Below are 18,605 nucleotides of genomic sequence, written 5' to 3' on the forward strand. Positions count from 1 at the left end.
GATGGAATTGAAAGTGCAAAAAAGAAGCGAAAATTGTCTGTGGTGTCTCAACAGGTATCACAGTGCGACTGCTGTCCGTTATTATGTCAGGTTTCAAGTTAGTCGCAAGTCAGTTGCAAAGGCCTTCTGTACTATGTTATCGACTGCTTAACGTATTACAGTCTTTGACTAGGCGAGTGAAGGCATTTCTGCAAGCCTAAACTTTGCAGACAGTGTATGCGAACCTATCAGAGACCTGTGCGGGCGGTTGTCACATTTTTGTGAGTCCCGTTTTATGGCAGACGAAGCATTCAGTTCTGTTCTCGGCTTTACGCTCGTCGAATCTCGCCGAGCGTGTTGCATTCATGAAGGCTAGCCTTCATCCTGAAGCAGTGGTGTCGCAGCTTGCTCAAGGACTCTGGGTATTTGAATCGATGGACGTTTCTCTCTGATGGCCGTTCACAGGCAGCGATCTGCGAGAATTGTGGCAACGTTGAGGCAAGCATTTTGTAACTTGGCGCAGTATTTTATCAACAACGTTTCGAGTCTTTAAATGCATCTTCACCTATGTACAGACTTCATTTCCTCTTTTCATGGAAGTAGACCATGGCCCATGGCGGTGGTAAAATATCGGATTTTCACTCGTTCACCTGGACAGTTGGGATACTGGTTACATCATACTCCCGGTAATTCAGACATGTTCAGGACTTGATAATGTGTCTAGAGTTTTTCTTTTTTGATGCAACGTGGCCCTGTACACCACGTGGCCCATGACAGGTTAAGAGACATCTTTGATTTATTATTGGTTTTCGGTTGAAACTTAATAATCGGGTAGGTAACTAAAACATCTACGATTTATTACCATCCTCGTGATCCGGGAGGTCAAGCCAAGATCCCCGTTCCCCGTGTTGCACGACGTTCCAGCCGATGCGCCACATGACTGTCGATCAAGCATGCACAGAAAAAAATTGGGATTCTGCTTGACCCGCTGAAGTGTCGGAACATCGATCTAGTTGATGACCTCCTGAATGGCTGTTTTCAGCTCAACAATTGTTTTGGGATTATTGCTGTACACCTTGTCTTTAATATAGCTCCGCAAAGAGGAGTCGCATGTGTTCATATCCGGAGAATATGGCGGCCAATCCAGGCCTATGCCGGTGGCCTCTGGGTACCATTCAAATTAAAGTGGGCTACGTCGCTAGACCAAACCATACTAATTCCAATTGTGTCCCGCGGGCAACCGTGCAGTTTGAACGTCCTAACGCAGATCTTTCAGAAGTTGTGACGATTTTATTTCATATAGTTCAATAATTGTCACCCTGTACTTAGGTCTTAGAGAAGTGGCCAGTCCGCAGTTATCTGACTGCGTTGGGGGAGGTAAGCCACGAAGCGGGAACTTGCATGTGTACATCAAGTCTTACACAGTAGGATTATTTGCCTACACTATAAAAATATCTCTTCTTCTACATGGTCTTGCAAGAGTGGTTCAGGTGCAGAAAATGTGTAAACTATAGTGGCGCCGGCCGTTGTGGTCGAGCGGTTCTAGGCGCTTCAGTCCGGAACCGCGCGACTGCTACTGTCGCAGGTTAGAATCCTGCCTCGGGCATGGATGTGTGTGATGTCTTTAGTTTAGTGAGGTTTAAGTAGTTCTAAGTTCTAGGGGACTGATAAACTCAGATGTTAAGACCCATAGTGGTCAGTGCCATTTGAACCATTTTTTCTGTAGTGGCGTTTTGTAGTAGCGATTACACGTAGGCCTGAGACGTGAGTCAGCGCCACTTTTCGGCGCCGCTCGGTGGGTTGACAGCTGACCGTGCGGCGGCAGGTCGTCACCGAGGAGGACTCGGCAGCCGGTCAGCTGACTGCTTTACGACGGCGATAAGCGTCGCGCGCTGCCTGGGGGAGTGGCGCGTGGCCTCTGGCGGCCACATTACGCGCGAACAATGGCCGCCGCCTGCGCCAGTAAAGCCACGTGTGTTGCCGCGACACCGACCGCACGCAGCCAGCGTACGTGCCCGCGCACGACGCCGATTTTCTGGACGACTTTGAAGAATTTTCCTTTACCTGTCCTGCCAGACGTCGTGAGATTACTGACACGTTCATTTGAATTACCTAGGATGCAAAGTAGCAGGATAATCATGTCCCGTGGTACGGATTACACTAAGGTGACAAAAGTCGTGAGATGCCACCTAATAATATCGTGTAAGACCTCCTTTTGCCCGGCACAGTGCAGCAACTTAACTTGGCATGGACTTAACAAGTCGTTGGAAGTCTCCTGCAGATATATTGAGTCATGCTACCACTAAAGCCGTCCATAATTGTCAAAGTGTCACTGGTGCAGTAATCTGTGCACGAACTGACCTCTCGATTGTCCCATAAATGTTCGTTGTGTGGTCAGACCATTCGCTCGAATTGTCCACAGTGTTCTTCAATTCGGAACAGCTGTGGCCCAGTAACATGGCGCACTGTTCTCCATAAAAACTCCATTGTTGTTTGCTGCAAATTGTCTCCAAGTAAACTAACATGACCATTTTCTAGTTAGTGATCGATTCAGTTAGACCAGGGGCCCAGTCCGTTCCACATAAACACAGCCCACACCATAATGGACATTCCACCAGCTTGCACAGTACCTTGTTGACAGCTTGGGTTCAAATGGCTCTGAGCACTATGGGACATCTATGGTCATCAGTCCCCTAGAACTTAGAACTACTTAAACCTAACTAACCTAAGGACATCACACAACACCCAGTCATCTCGAGGCAGAGAAAATCCCTGACCCCGCCGGGAATCGAACCCGGGAACCCGGACGTGGGAAGCGAGAACGCTACCGCACGACCACGAGCTGCGGACTGACAGCTTGGGTCCATGGGTTTGTGGAGTCTGCACCATACTCGAACCCGACCATTGGCTCTTATCAATTGAAATTGGGACTCATCTGACAGTTGGACCATTTGGTCCAGATGACCCAGTCCATTCCATGTAAACGCAGCCCGCACGATTATGGACACACCACCAGTTTTCACAATACCTTGTTGGCAAATTAGATTCATGACTTCACAGGGTCTGCACCACACTCGAACCCTACCATCAGCATCAGTTGAAATGGAGACTCATCTGACAAGGCCACGGTTTTCTAGTCGTCCAGAGTCCAACTTGTATGGTCACGACCCAAGCAGAGGCACAGCCGGCGATGTCGTGCTTTTATGCAAAGACACTCGCTTCGTTCGTCTGCTGTCATAGCCCATTAACGCCAGATTTCGCCGCGCTGTCCTAATGGATACGATCGTCGTACGTCTCACATTCATTTCTGCGCTTATTTCATTTTGCTTGTCTATTAGCACTGACAAGTCTATGCAAACGCCCCTCCTCTCGGTCGTCATGTGAAGGCCGTCAGCCACTGCGTTGTCCATGGTGGGAGGTAATGCCTCAAATGTGGTCTTCTTGGAACATTCTTGACACTGTGGATCTCTCCCTAACCATTTCCGAAATGGAACGTCCCACGCCTTAAATCGCTCTACCATTTTCGCGTTCAAAGTCAGTTAATTCCTGTCTTGCGGCCTTAATCACGTTGGAAACCTTTTCGCACGAATCACCAAACTGCAAACGACAGCTACACCAATGCTGTGGCCTTTTATACCTTGTGTGCGCAATACTACCGTACATATCGCTATCGGTAGACTTTTGTCACCTCCGTGTATACTTGTCCAGTTACACGCTAATCGTCATAACAGTTACACAGTTGTCATCATCGGCTTAACCGCAAGCCTCCTATTCCTGAGTGGAAAACAGTCGTGGTTACAGGGTTCCGTTCTAGGCGACGAGAGGGATGCGGGCGATATCGTCTTAGAGCTCGTTACATTTATATCTATACTTCGCAAAACAACCGAAAGTGTGTGGCAGAGGGTATCTCTGGTACCGCTATCCGATTCCCCCTTCCCCGTTCGATTCGCGAATGGCGCGTGCGAAGAATGACTCTCGGTAAACTCCGTAATAGCTGTAATTTCTCGAATTTTCTCGTTGTGATCATTTCGCGACAGTTATGTGAGAGGAAGTAACATATTGTCCGACTTTTCCCCGAAAGTTCTCTCTCGAAATTTCAACGGTAAATCTCTCCGTAATACACAGCGCCTCTCTTGTAGCGTCTGCCATAGGAATTTGTTGAGCTTCTCTGTAACACTCTCGCGACGACTAATCGATCTCTTAACGAAGGCGCCGCTCTTCGTTGGATCTTCTCTACCTCTTTTATGTGTCCTACCTGGTAAAGATCCTATATTGATGAACAATACTCAAATACCGGTGTAACAGGCGCCCTATAAGCCACTTCTTTTGTGGAAGAGTTACATGTCCGTAAGATTCTTCTTATTAATCTTAGTCTAGCATCTGCTTTTCCCACTATTTGTTTTATGTGATCATTCCACTTAGTCTCCCTGGACAGTTACTCCTAGATATTTTACGGTAGACACTGCTTCGGGTCCGGAACCGCGCGACCGCTACGGTCGCAGGTTCGAATCCTGCCTCGGGCATGGATGTGTGTGATGTCCTTAGGTTAGTTAGGTTTAAGTAGTTCTAAGCTCTAGGAGACTGATGACCTCAGAAGTTAAGTCCCATAGTGCTCAGAGCCATTTGAACCATTTACTGCTTCGGGCAATTTGCCATCAATAGTGTAGTTGTATGGTAGTGGACTTTTCTTTCCTATGTATGCGCAGTATGTTACATCTATTGATGTTCAGGGTCAATAGACAGAGACTGCACCATTCATCAGTCCTCTGTATGTAATTGTTACTTACTTACAGGCAACAGCCTCATTTGCGAACAGGCTTAAGGGGAGTAAGTATGGTGAAATTGATCAAAAAGTGACATTTGATTGTTATCTCTTAATACTATTTGATCTCTACTGAATAATTTGATGCGCCATTTATCGATTAATTCCAATTGGAAGTGTACTTTTTATCATTTCAAAGTTAATAGTGCAAGTGTAAAAAAATCCGATCTTTCTGCATTGACTTGCTATTTCTGGAACTATTCAATCTACAAGACTGTGGTTTTCAGCTATTTATTCCTTGAATTCATGTTAAGAGGTTGGATGCACTGTGTAAACAGAAATGGCAGTATTTCACATGCCTCTTGTGGATTTACTTTGTGGGTGTAGTGTCTTATAGGTGTTGAACTGTAAACACAGTGGTTTGGTATACTATTACACGTTCTTATACCACTATGCAACATGACGAAAAGAGAAAGATGTTTTAAGAAGCGACGTTTCCATGAGGTTGCGTTGTGTTGGAGAAGAGACCAAACAGCGACGTTATTGATCTCATCGGATTGGGGAAGGACGGGGAAGGAAATCGGCCGTCCCCTTTCAAAGGAACCATCCCTGCATTTGCCTGGAGCGATTTAGGGAAATCACGGAAAACCTAAATCAGGATGGCCGGACGGCGTTCCCATGGAAATCAGCATACTCGTTCAAAAATGGCTCTGAGCACTATGGGACTTAACATCTGTGGTCATCAGTCCCCTAGAACTTAGAACTACTTAAACCTAACAAACCTAAGGACATCACACACATCCATGCCCGAGGCAAGATTCGAACCTGCGACCGTACCGGTCACGCGGCTCCAGACTGAAGCGCCTAGAACCGCACGGCCACACTGGCCTGCCTTAGCATACTCGTACGGCTGGATCTGAATCCAGCGCTCATCCTGAAATAGATGCTTCATAGACACATGAAAAGGACACGCCTACTAGTGCTTCGAGAAGGAAACGTGGAAACCACGAGGATTTATTTATTGACGCAGATCATGTAAGTAGTTTAGGTTATGTTTTATTAGATTCGAGTATGTTAGGTCAAGTTTTACAAGATGCTGAATCATATAAGCTTTGTGGTGGGCAAATTAGCATCTTTGAGGACACATCTGCAAGGACCAGACTAGCTAACAAACTTATTGTTCTGTGCAAAGTTTGCAGGCTCTCTACGTCATTTTGGACTTCTCAAAAGTGCAAGAATGACTTGCTTGAGAGCAATATTAGATTATTATATGGAATGAGGAGCATAGATAAAGGACTGACTGCATCTCAAGTATTATGTGCGACGCTGAACTTGTCAAACCCACCAACCGGATCAAGTACAAAGTATACAAAAGTAATTGGTGAATGTGTAAAATCTGTTGCTGTTGCTTCTATGAAAGCCGCTGCTAAAGAAGCAGTAGAATTAAACAACACGACATAACTATCTCTGCCAATTGATGGTACATGGCAGAAGAGAGGCCACACATCTAAAAATGTTGTTGCAACTGTCGCTAGTGTAGACACAGATAAAATTTAAGACATCGAACTAAATACTGCCATCAGTTTAAATCAGTTGACAATGAAACAAGTGAAATCATAAAAGAAATTGTGCCAAGGATTGTGAGAGAACTAGTGGGGATATGGAGGCTGCTGCAGTTGTTTCTATGTTCAGACGCTCACAGCAGGAAAGAGGTGTGTGATTCGAAGGCCTTCAGATCAGTCGTGGAAAGCAAACCTTATGGTGAAAAGCATATTTTAAAGGTTGAATGTGTGGGCCACGTTCAAAAAGGAATGGGAACACGCCTTCGAAAATTGAAGTTGGCAAAAGGAAAAGAGAAGTTATCGGATGGAAGGAAGACTCACAGACACAAACATTGATGAACTCCAGCAATATTATGGAAGGGCGGCAAGGAACAGCACGCATGACCTATAAGGAATGAAAAGAGCGGTGTGGGCCACATTCTTCCACAAATCCACCTATACATGGTCTTTGCCCACCTGGTGCTGATTCATGGTGCAAGTACCGCAAAGCTCAGGCAGCTGGTACAGAGGAACAATTTAGGCACAAAAACAGCATACGATCTGCAGTGGTGGATATAATTAAGCCAATATACAGAGAGTTAGCTTATCCTGATCTTCTTCCTAAAAGTCTCCATGGCCGAACGCAAAACCCGATTGAATCGTTCAGTAATGTTATTTGGACCCACATACCAAAAAAGACTTTGTTGGCATGAAAACTCTATGCTTGGGTGTTTTTGATGCTGTGACAACGTTTAATGAAGGTAATAAGGGAAGAATTATGGTACTAGAGCAACTTGGTATCACTGCAGGAGCCAACACCCTGTAGTCCTTCCAGCGAGTGGATCGACTCAGGTTCATGAAAGCGCAGCGTGCAGCAGAACACATGACTAAAGAAGCAAGAGGCAGAAAAAGAAGGAAGCTTCTAGGTTTTCAGGATGAACAAGTACACGATCCAGATAATGCTGATTATGGGCCTGGATGTTTCTAGGAGCTGGCATTGCTCCATACGTGAGTTAATATCAAATGAAATGTTTAAACTTGATTCCCCGGAACTGATATTTTTTAGAATAGTTGATCCATTGTCTCAGGAACTATTACAGATACAAATGTCTTATTTTACATTATGTTACCTCTTAGTATATTGCCCCTGCTGAACCACCAAAGCATCTCTACTTGTAACGTTTTATACTCAGAGAAGCAACAGGGGACTATTCTTTTTTTTTAAAATTGAACATAATTTTTGAAAAACTGTAACGAACTAACTATTTGTCCGTATATTCTGATTCTGGTTCATTAATCAGAAAAGGAATGAAAGTATACTTCCTAAAAACTTCGGATCTCTATATCTCAAAGGTTCTGAGATAATTGGTCATCAATACTGCAAATTTGGCATTGTAGGTATAGGACGTACGTACTTCTCTTAAAGGGGTCCGGCCCTTGCTATTAGATTTATAAACACTGTAAACAGTAACAGCCCCATCACACTTCCTTCAGGTACTCTGGAAATTACCTTTACATCTGTCGATATTGTTCCGTTAAGAACATTGCGCTAAGTTCTGTCTGCAAGAAAGTATTGAATCCAGTCGGAAATCTGGTCTAATACTCGTCGAGTTACTGTTTTTTTCACTAAATGGGAGGGCGGGACGGTGACAAATGCCTTCCTAATGTCGAGAAACACGGCGTCAACCTAAGCTCAATGTCTACAGAGCTATGGACCTCATGGAGGGACAGAGCGAGCCGAATTTCGCACGACCTCCGTTTGCGGAAAGGATGTTGATTCCTGTAGAGGAGATTTTCATTTTCCATAACATCATGACAAGTGAGCGTAAGACGTGTTCTGTAGTTGTAGAACGCATTGGCGACAGCAGCACTGGTCCGTCATTATTTATATCTGTTCCACTCCGCTAAATGTAGCTTTTAGTTGAAACGTCCGTTCCGTCTAGTCCACGAAACTTCCGTAGCGCCGCTCAAAGTCCGACTTCCGGCGCAGCCAGAATACACGCACTGCTCTGGCGCGTGAGACAAATAGCGCTATGTGTTGCTCGGTAGACTTACCGTGAAACGTTATTTGGCGTAACAGGAGTATGTCTGTGCACTGCTGCACATTAAGTAACAGTCTGAATGAGGATCCGCAGCCTCACTGTGAGCCCCGAGGCAGGATCACTGTACGTATAGCACCAGTGAATGCACTGCAACAGTTCATCTGCTTTCCAGAGACTCTCATTCTCACTATCGATCACTGGGTTGAAAAACGAACAACGCAGGCAGGCACTACGCTGTCTTCAACCGGCTTCTAGTACGTCCTCCATAAACAAAAAAGGTCAACAGCCTTAAGTAAAGAAAAAAGACACACAAAAGCACCACATCTTTTTATTGGAACAAATGGAATTGATTGTCATCTATAAGACCTCGCCAGAACGGCCTCGTAATAAAACACTACTCTGATATCTCACCGTTCTCATGTGCGACTTCTGTCAACTAGGCTATTTCTTACCACCCCCCCCCCCTCTGGAAAACAGCTGAGTCCTTTACAACCACGCAGGAGAAGCGCATTTGACAGCCCATTCAGTTTTTGGTAGAAGATAAACAACTTCGTTGATGGCTACTCACCCCCTACTTCGTACACGCAATGTTTTTCAAATCTCAGCTCCGACTCCGTCCAGTCCTCGCGCGACCTGCCGGCTGACTCGCGATCACCCGAGCTCCAAAACCTCTCCAAGAAAGTGATTCTGCCTGCAAGGTTTTCGGCCAATCAGCGTCCAGTGCAGGATTCAGACATTTGGAGTGGCTATTTGGTGCTAACGCTCTTAGTAATTTCCGATAGGTGCTGCTTATTGCTAACACTTCCGGAAGTTTCTTTTCCGATCGCCGCTAGGAAACTCTGACCACCCTATGAAAATAACTCCCCACTGAGAATGGCAGGGTCGCTCGCATCTCCACCGTGTAGGTCAGGCGTCGCACACCAGAAAACGGAAAACCGGTGCTGGTGTACATGTTGTTGTTGTTGTGGTCTTCAGTCCATAGACTGGTTTGATGCAGCTCTCCATGCTACCCTATCCTGTGCAAGCTTCTTCATCTCCCAATACCTACTGCAACCTACATCCTTCTGAATATGTTTGGTGTATTCAGCTCTTGGTCTCACTCTACGATTTTTACCCTCCACACTGCTCTCCAATACTAAATTGGTGATACCTTGGTGCCTCAGAATATGATCTATCAACCGATCCATTCTTCTAGTCAAGTTGTGCCACAAATTTCTCTTCTCTCCAATTCTACTCAATACGTCCTCATTAGTTATGTGATCTACCCACCTAATCTTCAGCATTCTTCTGTAGCATCACATTTCGAAAGCTTCTATCCTCTTCTTGTCCAAACTATTTATCGTCCACGTTTCACTTCCCTATATGGCTACACTCCATACAAATACTTTCAGAAACGACTTCCTGACACTTAAATCTATACTCGATGTTAACAAATTTTTCTTCTTCATAAACGCTTTCCTTGCCATTGCCAGTCTACATTTTATATCCTCTTTACTTCTACCATTATCAGTTATTTTGCTCCCCAAATAGCAAAACTCCTTTACTACTTTAAGCGTCTCATTTCCTAATCTAATTCGCGCAGCATCACCCGGTTTAATTCGACCACATTCCATTATCCTCGTTTTGCTTTTGTTGATGTTCATCTTATATCCTCCTTTCAAGACACTGTGGCTAAAAATGGTTCAAATGGCTCTGAGCACTATGGGACTTAACATCTTAGGTCATCAGTCCCCTAGAACTTAGAACTACTTAAACCTAACTAACCTAAGGACATCACACACATCCATGCCCCAGGCAGGATTCGAACCTGCGACCGTAGCGGTCACGCGGTTCCAGACTGAAGCGCCTAGAACCGCACGGCCACATCGGCCGGCCCGCTCAAGACACTGTCCATTCCGTTCAGTGTACATAGTGGTGATCATTACTCGCTGATTCACGTGCGCTGTAAATCACACCGTAAAGCGGGGCGACTTCGATCATTTTAAATTCATTTTTGTAAATTGAACAGAAACTTTGGAAGATATTGACATGAAACGTTTGGGAAGTTGCAAGAGGTGGTGCTGAATATGATAAAGCACATTATATATTTTTATCCCCCACGCTTAGTATATATATTTTTTAATTTTTCACTGTTAAATTCACCCCCTATGGGTCTGTGTCACTTTTGAAAGGTCTCTGTTGGATTCCTTTCATGTTTAATTTCTTAAATCTGTTGTCATTTACGGCATAAATTCCTCTTCTAAATTTACTGTGGCGTTTCTGACTATCTGGGAGGAGACTGAGTAGTGGAACGTGTTACTTTTACACATAAACAAGAACGATCTGTCACACTACTACACTTTAAAACACAGTTTATATGTAATTCATGTCACACAGTCTCATACGGAACCTACGTCCGCTTTCTTTTATATACTGTATATGATAAGATACTGTCATCCCCCTTCCCTTCTGTGTGAGAGGATGAATGAGCAAATGTATTTCTAGTTGCATGCTTGAGGGTAGCAGACAAGCCTGTCTGCTAGAGAACAGTAGGACCAACGTCGGAACAGGTAGCTACGCTTTCTAAAAGCAAAGAGGTTTCTATCCTTAGTATGGTCCTGCCCGTCCTTTGTCATGTTGGTATAGGAGGCTGCCTCTCTGGTCACTTCCGTATGTATTTGTGAGGCACCCCTCAGGTAGGAACCACGGCAGTCTGTCCGTGGCGAGCGTCTGAAGTGGTAAGATCTCCGGCTAAGCGCGTGTCTGCTAAGTCCGTAGGACAATGGATTTCTTAAGTTCAGCCTAACTGAAAATTTAATCACCTTTATTTCAGGTTTAGCTCTAAAATATCTAATGTTATCTTAAATTGCAGCGCAGTGTAATTCTCGTATGAAGTTCAGATTATTTTCCGGTAGTTGCTTTGTCACTACTTTGTGAGTAAAGTGGAACCACGTGTTGATCAGTAACTCTAACTAAGATCAATCTTAAATGCGAATGCTTGTGTGATTATAACGTCTCGTCTTGACAATATTTTTCAATATAGCAACTTTTCTTTATGTTCAACCCACGTGGGGTGTACTTTTGCGAGACCAGTACCACGTGCCTATATAACTGTTTGACCCATCAGGTTAATAGTAAGACGTTAGTAATCAGTTCGAGGTTTTTCTTTTGTAAATTGCTTTTCGATCTAATTTATTTTAATTATCAAAATTATTGTGGAGTTATACGCTTTGTGTAAACCAAGTTGACCAAGTGAAGCATGTGGTGTAATCATCAAAGTAGCCCTCAGCTATTCTTTTTGGGAAGATTTCACAGAGAGTTAGTATGAATTTAGTATACTAGTGTATGGTAATTACATGACGGACAGGATTGTGCTACGAACGTAATTTCTTTGGGTGAAAATTGAATCGGTTGGTTGTGGTTAATTTCCTCTTGCATATGTTTCAACGTTCTTCGTGTGTTGTTTTATGAATGCAGTGTTGTATGCAGTCTCCCAATCTTGGCTCCATATTTGATGTGTTCCGTAAGATTACAATCTCACATATTCACAATCCTAAATAAGGCACCAGCTTAGTTATGAATCGAGTTTGATATGCTGAAATTTCAATGATCAATCTTAAAATAAATTTCCAAATATAAACTGATTTCTTTCTTTTTATTTAAATTGTCTTTTATATATATATATATATATATATATATATATATATATATATATATATATATATATATATATATATATATATATATATTACCGGTTGTTGTATGACTATTAAAAGATTATAATTAATGTTAGTCTGTTTGGGAATTTGGTAAACCTAGACTAGATAGCTGGTGAAACAGTTGCGCAGTAATGCACGTTAACTTCCCCAAACAGCTCACAGCTTTTAACCCGCTTTTATTGTCTATCAGTACCGCTTTCATAGAAAAATAAAGCAACAACCTTACACATGGCGACCCTGTTCTGTGATTCCGCTAGACTCTGGAATTTCTGAAACGTTAGATTGCGGGAATCTTAATGTTTTTCCCTGCAGCGCTCAAACAACTTCTGCGTTGTTCTGAGCAGACTTTCAAAAGATTCACGACGTTGTTGATCGGCGTTGCGTTGTTTGTCTTGTTTTGTTTTCTATATCTGTGTGGTTTATATGTGTGTGTGTTTTTTTTTCTCGCTTGTAAATTGCATTTACTTCGATCAAAGATATAAATTTGTTTTGCATGTGAAAAAGTGCGTACTAGGTTGGGTACCTTTCGTGTGACTGTCGTAATTTTTGGGGGATGCGTTTGTTCTGATTAGTGTGTTGTGTACCGGGTATAAATTGAACTAATGCAGACATGTAACCAAGCTAAAAGTAGGCGGTCCAACAACTTAAGCAACATGGACCAAGGGGATAATTTGATTTCGAATATTAACGCATCAGACAGTTCCGAAAATGCATTGGGGAATACTTCAGAGGAAATGCAAAACAGGACGAATGGGCTCACATCAGAGCCAGAAATTAGTTTGCCTCCAACTAACCAAATTGATTTGGCAGAACTCATGAAAGCCTTATTGCAACAAAATAAAGAAAACGCAGAGAAATCAGAAAAATCGTTCCGAGAGCTAGGCGAACAAATGACGCAGAAATCAGAAAAATCGTTCCGAGAACAAAAAGAATCATCCAAAAAATCGATCCGCGAGCTAGGCGAACAAATGACGCAGAAATCAGAAAAATCGATCCGAGAGCTAGGCGAACAAATAGACGAAAAACTAATCCAGCAGACAAATAAAGTCGACAAGTCGATGCAGAGAGTGTCCGATGATATCTCACAAAGAATAAACAATCTGGCAAGTGAAATAAAAAGTGATATTATGAAAGAATTAGGCCGTACATTTGAACAAATCGATGACCGTCTGCAAGCCTTAGAACAGGGCAAGCGGAGTCGCGATGCGGAATCTAAAGAGAGCGAAGAACAGCTACTTAGGAATTTCCAAGCGCTGAGAGAAGAATGCCAAAGAGAACACCAGCAGGTACTCTCGAGGGTCCAAGAGGCGGAAACACATTGTCCCACGTCCGTTAGCAACACAATAGCGGACAACAGTCTAGCGATTCACGCGCTGGAACAGCAAGTAGAACAATTGAAGCAGACTGGGGCGGAGGACAAGAGACAAATACATGATAAGATTGCGGCATTAGCGGACATTGTAGGCACGATGAAGCTGACAGAAAGCGAGAACAATACTACACCGGTAGCGGCCGCAGAGACCGAAGAAGTGCGTTCGCTTCTTAGATTTCAGGAGGGACAGTTCAAAGTGAACAGGCAGCACAAAGCTGTAACAGGCGAATTACAAGAACGCGTGGCGCATCTGGAAAACCGCATGGCGTGTGATTCCGAACTCGCCAATAGCACTAAAAATAGCCGTACGAACAGTGCAGAGAAGGACTCCGGCCACGAGGGAGATTTTGACGACAGGGAAGAATGTAATTTGAGGGGCAGACATGAAAAAAATAGAAACATTCAAGGGCCTCACCAGGAGGAAATGCGGGGATTTGATTTCAAACATTTCCTTACGGTGAGAAAGTTTGAGATATTTCGAAATTCGCAAAAAGGAATATATCCACGAGCATGGCTCGAGCAATTTGAGTTTTGTCTTCCCCCCGACTGGGCAAGTTCACATAAGATAGAATATATGTGTGGCTATTTGGAAGGCGAACCGGCGATTCGCATGAGGTCGGCAGCGCGTCACTGCAACTCCACTCGGGAGTTTCGACAAGCCTTTCTGACCGCCTATTGGTCGGAAGCGGCACAAGATAGGGTCAAACATGGCATAATTATGCTGCCAAATTTGAACCAGTCTGGTTTCGGCAGCCCTGCACGCCTATTCGACCACATGCTGCAGGCAAATCAATTTTTATACGACCCATACGGGCCTGCGGAACTAATTAGGATATGCATCACCAAATTGCCGATGCACTTGCGCCACGTCATTCTTGCGGGACGATGTAAAGAGGATGTGGAAACATTTAAGACACTTCTCCAAGAGTTGGAATACAATACAGGAGAATGCCCGCCTAATCAGGCACAAAGTTATTACGGGGCACAGCATCGCGATCGCAGTCGTGGCCGCAGTACTAATCAACGGCGTGACTGGTCGTCGGGCCGCGAACGGAACAATAATCGGGACCGGCCGTATAGAAACTGGGGTAACAGTCGCGAACACAGGTGGAACAACGGAAATGATCGAGGACGTGGACAGGATCGTGAACGCTACAGGTACGGCAACCAGAATCGATACTACGATGAACACGGTGGGAGTAGGATTGTAGGCGGAGCCCCACATGATGTTGAAATTCGGCCGGCCAACCCTAGACATAATCCAGCAAATGGAAATGAACAAAACCGGCAATGACAAACGATCAGCGCAGAAGGCGCCCAATCGGAACAAATGAGCGACATGACAAATGAGTAGAAAGGACAGTGAGAAATAGAGAGGACGGTGAGGAGAAAGAATTGATAAGTTCAAATTTGTGACTTATGCATTTTGAATAATATGTTGGTAAAAATAATGATAAAGATGTTTCTATGTGATTGATTGAAGTGATGTTTTTAAATTTTTTTCTTTTCTTGTGCAATTAGGATTTATTTTGGTTCAAACGTGAAGATAAAAGGTTTCTTTGTGAACGAGTGAAATGCTGTTTAGGTTGTTTTTTTTTGTGTAAATTGAAACGAGTCGCTCCTGAGGGAAGCAAGATCTGTGTTGAATTAATGCAAAACTCAGGGGAATATCCGATCTGTGGGTATTATGGGTCTGGCAAACCCAGGTCCCCAGCTGTTAGTAGCCTTGTTTCCGATTTTCTGCTTTCAGTGCTACTATCTATCTATTACTATTCTATATCTGTCAGTATAAATGAGGATCTCTTACTATAGTATGCGTGCTGTATGAATATTTTAAGATAAGAGAACTCTGAGAAAGGTATGAGTAAGTTTGGAATCTTGAAAACAGGATGCGATAATACGATTGTTTAACCAATGGCTTCCCAGTATGCGATGATATGTTAATATTGATTATATATGTCTTTTTTTTGTTCTTTATAGCTGTCTGCTGTCTGTGGATTTCGTAAGTAGATTGATTCCCTTCAAGGTGAAAGAAGAGTTGTGGTTTGTGTAATTTACGTGGCCCTGAAATAATATTATGGCAGTCAAATACGAGCAGTTTTTCAGTAAATGGAGAATGGAACGGAAATATGGATCCATTTTGTAGTCTTGATTGATGTTGAGCCAGAGCCTGAAAAATTATTCTGCGTTAATACTTGTCCTAGAAAAGTGACGTTTATGTGTTTTGCTGATGCTGTGAGCATTACAGCATACTGTTTTCGCTGGTGCGGGATGCACTGCAGCCTATATGATATGTACTGAGGAAATTTCCCTCTTGAAGGTAGAGGAAGATTAAATAATTTTGATTATAGGATCGAAGGAAAGCTTGGTTTAAGGTAATAAGGATGAAGCAAAACATTTGTCATTTAAACTACAGGAGGATTCGGATCTTTTGTGTCTGTTGTAAGTTCAATATGTTAAGATGAAACTGTTTTACAGAATAGAGGAGACCACAATTTTGCCATTCATGAGAAATGAATCCAGAACAACCACCACAGGCGAAATAACTGATTTGGAAGCGAAAGGTAACTTAAAGAAGGAACAAAATCGCAGCAAAATGGGTAAGAAAATGTAGTATAACCTGTATGATGCACATATTTTTACCGTTCTGAGAGTCATCTATGTGATTTATTCTTGTGATAACATAATTTCAGATGAAATTTTCTTACTGTTTTATGTGTGAATATATGAGTATGATAAATGTGTAATTGCGAGTCTCTTATCAGGTGTGCCAACTGGTATAAATGTTTTGGCGTGTAAATAACCATTGTTCTTTTTACTGTGTATGTTTAAGGAAAGTTCTCCATATTTATCATGTGACAAGGCATATGCCGCGAGCGTCAAGAAGAGGACGAATTAGAACAATGTTGTAGTGGTGTAAACACTTTGTTGAAGTAGCATTGAAGTAGCTTGTTGGATTAACTAGTAGTGGATAGAAGTAGAATTTTGAGTAATGCATGTTTATGGGTAGTTAGTTTGTAGAATAGATAACAGGTGTGCATGTGTGTGTGTAAATAACATGTGAACCCTATGCTGTCCTGACCTATACTTGCACAAGGCATAATCCTATTCATTTTAGTGAATTAATAAGTAGCATTTGATTTATTAAAACGTAAGTGAACCACATTAGTGATGTGGATTTAAATATTGTATTATCAGTTCATTTAATTTTTATTTTTATACTGTCAAGTCAATTCACTTTTATTTTTTTGTATTGTCAAGTCAATTACTTTTACTTTTTTTATTGTCGATTCATGTAATTTTTTTTTATTTAAAAAAAATTAAGTCTCACTTTCGTTCGTAAAAATTGTGAAAAACAATACTAAGCGGTATTATGTATGACATTTTGTAATCACATAACTATGATGAACAATGCCTTTAAATGCAGTTGAGAACGTGAAAGCGAACCGGCTAAACTCTTACGAGACAGCGGGAGCAGCGAGGAGAAGGGCTAATTGTAAACTAGCGGGTTTCCCAGCAGGACACGCTGTCAACCAGGCCACTTCGGGAGCGCGGTCGACAACAAAAGAAGGGCACGCGACAAACGCTTTCCCTTGCACCTGGAGCTAATGGGCGGCCGCCCCAGTCGTGGAGGCGATGACCTGAGATGGGCGAGCGGTCCACCGCACAGGAATCCGTCTGCTGGCAACGCAACACACGCACGCGACCGTGACGAGACGGCCGCGGTGAAACAACACAAAGGGCGTGGAGCCTTTTGACAGGTACTGTCCAGAGAAACTTGCAGACGTCAACGACGCCTATCGACATTTCCTGACGGATGCCCACTGTCAAGCGACAGTAAATCATAGTTCGATGTTCTCTGGTAGCTCAGGGTGGCACAAAGAAGAGCCATTAAGTGTCATCCTTGCCCAGGAATATCAACCTGGCGTGTCAAACGAGGATACCGCACGAATTTGACAACACAAACATGGAACCAAATCGAGATGTACGTGACACGGGCCACCAAGAGAAACTTCATGAGAGGGCAGAGACGGCGGTATCGCACGCAACAGATGGACAAAAATCCCTACTGACAGCTGCGGCGACGAACCCCCCTCCCCCCACCCTTTATATCGTGCCTCGGAACAGTGGAAGTACTGAGTGTGTCAGTGAACAGTGATTATACGGTTCTTAGGCCAGTGCATATACGTGTGTTTCTGTCACAGAAACATTGACTCGTGTGTTTTGCAGGGGTTCGATTTATTGGTGTTTATTAGACTGACTCTTCTATTTTGCAGGTGTTCTATTTGTTTTTTTTTTTTTAGACTTTGACTCTTGTATTTTGGAGGTGTTTTATTTATTGGTGTCTTTTTTAGATGTTGACTATTGTACTGTTTTATTGATCAATGTTTGTTCTTGTGTGATGTATTAGATTTGTGATATTTTGTTTCGTAAGTTCATTCAAGTGGCATTGCTTCGTTTATCAGTCAGATTGCTATTCATTCTCATTGGACTGTGATCGATTAGCCTTTGCATGGGGCATATTTATTGTGAGGAACCCCTTAAGGGTAACAATCACATAATTATTGTAGTTTCAGTATAATGACACAGTGCTCATTGTTTGCTAACTAATTGAAATATAGTAGAGTGATTAAATTAGTGCCACATAGTTATTTTAATTCTACAAATTATTAGTTTTATAAGATATAGAATTTTTTTGCGATAACCACTTTGTAAAACATGTTTTTTCTCTTATCATTTTTTTGCTTTTGCGGATTGTGCATTGTAATGTTCTGCTTTATAATACTGATGTTATTTCATGTTCTTTTTTAATTGCTGTGGCACCTTTGCTATTTTCATAAATTTTGCTTGTTAATAAACAGTCATAAATTTTCCTGTGATCAGTTGGATCTTGCAATGAGCAAATACTGGTGAACTCCATAAGGGTAACAACCAGAAATTGTTTTCATATTAATGACACAGGAACCATTGTTTTTACTTGCTGACCGAATTAGGTCTACACTATCTTTTAAATAGGTGTCACAGATTGTGTTCTTTTCTTCTGTTTGAAATTAGTAGATTTTAAAGATTTGTTGAAATTATTGTGTTTTAGCAAGTAGCTGGTGACATTTTGCCTTTTCTTTACACTTTTGGTTTAAGTAAGGTGTGAGAAGCCCGCTTGGGAATGTCCTAGCATGGCCAGATAATTCCCTGAAGAGTCTTTTCCCCGAG

This window comes from Schistocerca piceifrons, chromosome 6 (genome assembly GCF_021461385.2).
Source record: "Schistocerca piceifrons isolate TAMUIC-IGC-003096 chromosome 6, iqSchPice1.1, whole genome shotgun sequence".
Lineage (NCBI taxonomy): Eukaryota > Metazoa > Arthropoda > Insecta > Orthoptera > Acrididae > Schistocerca > Schistocerca piceifrons.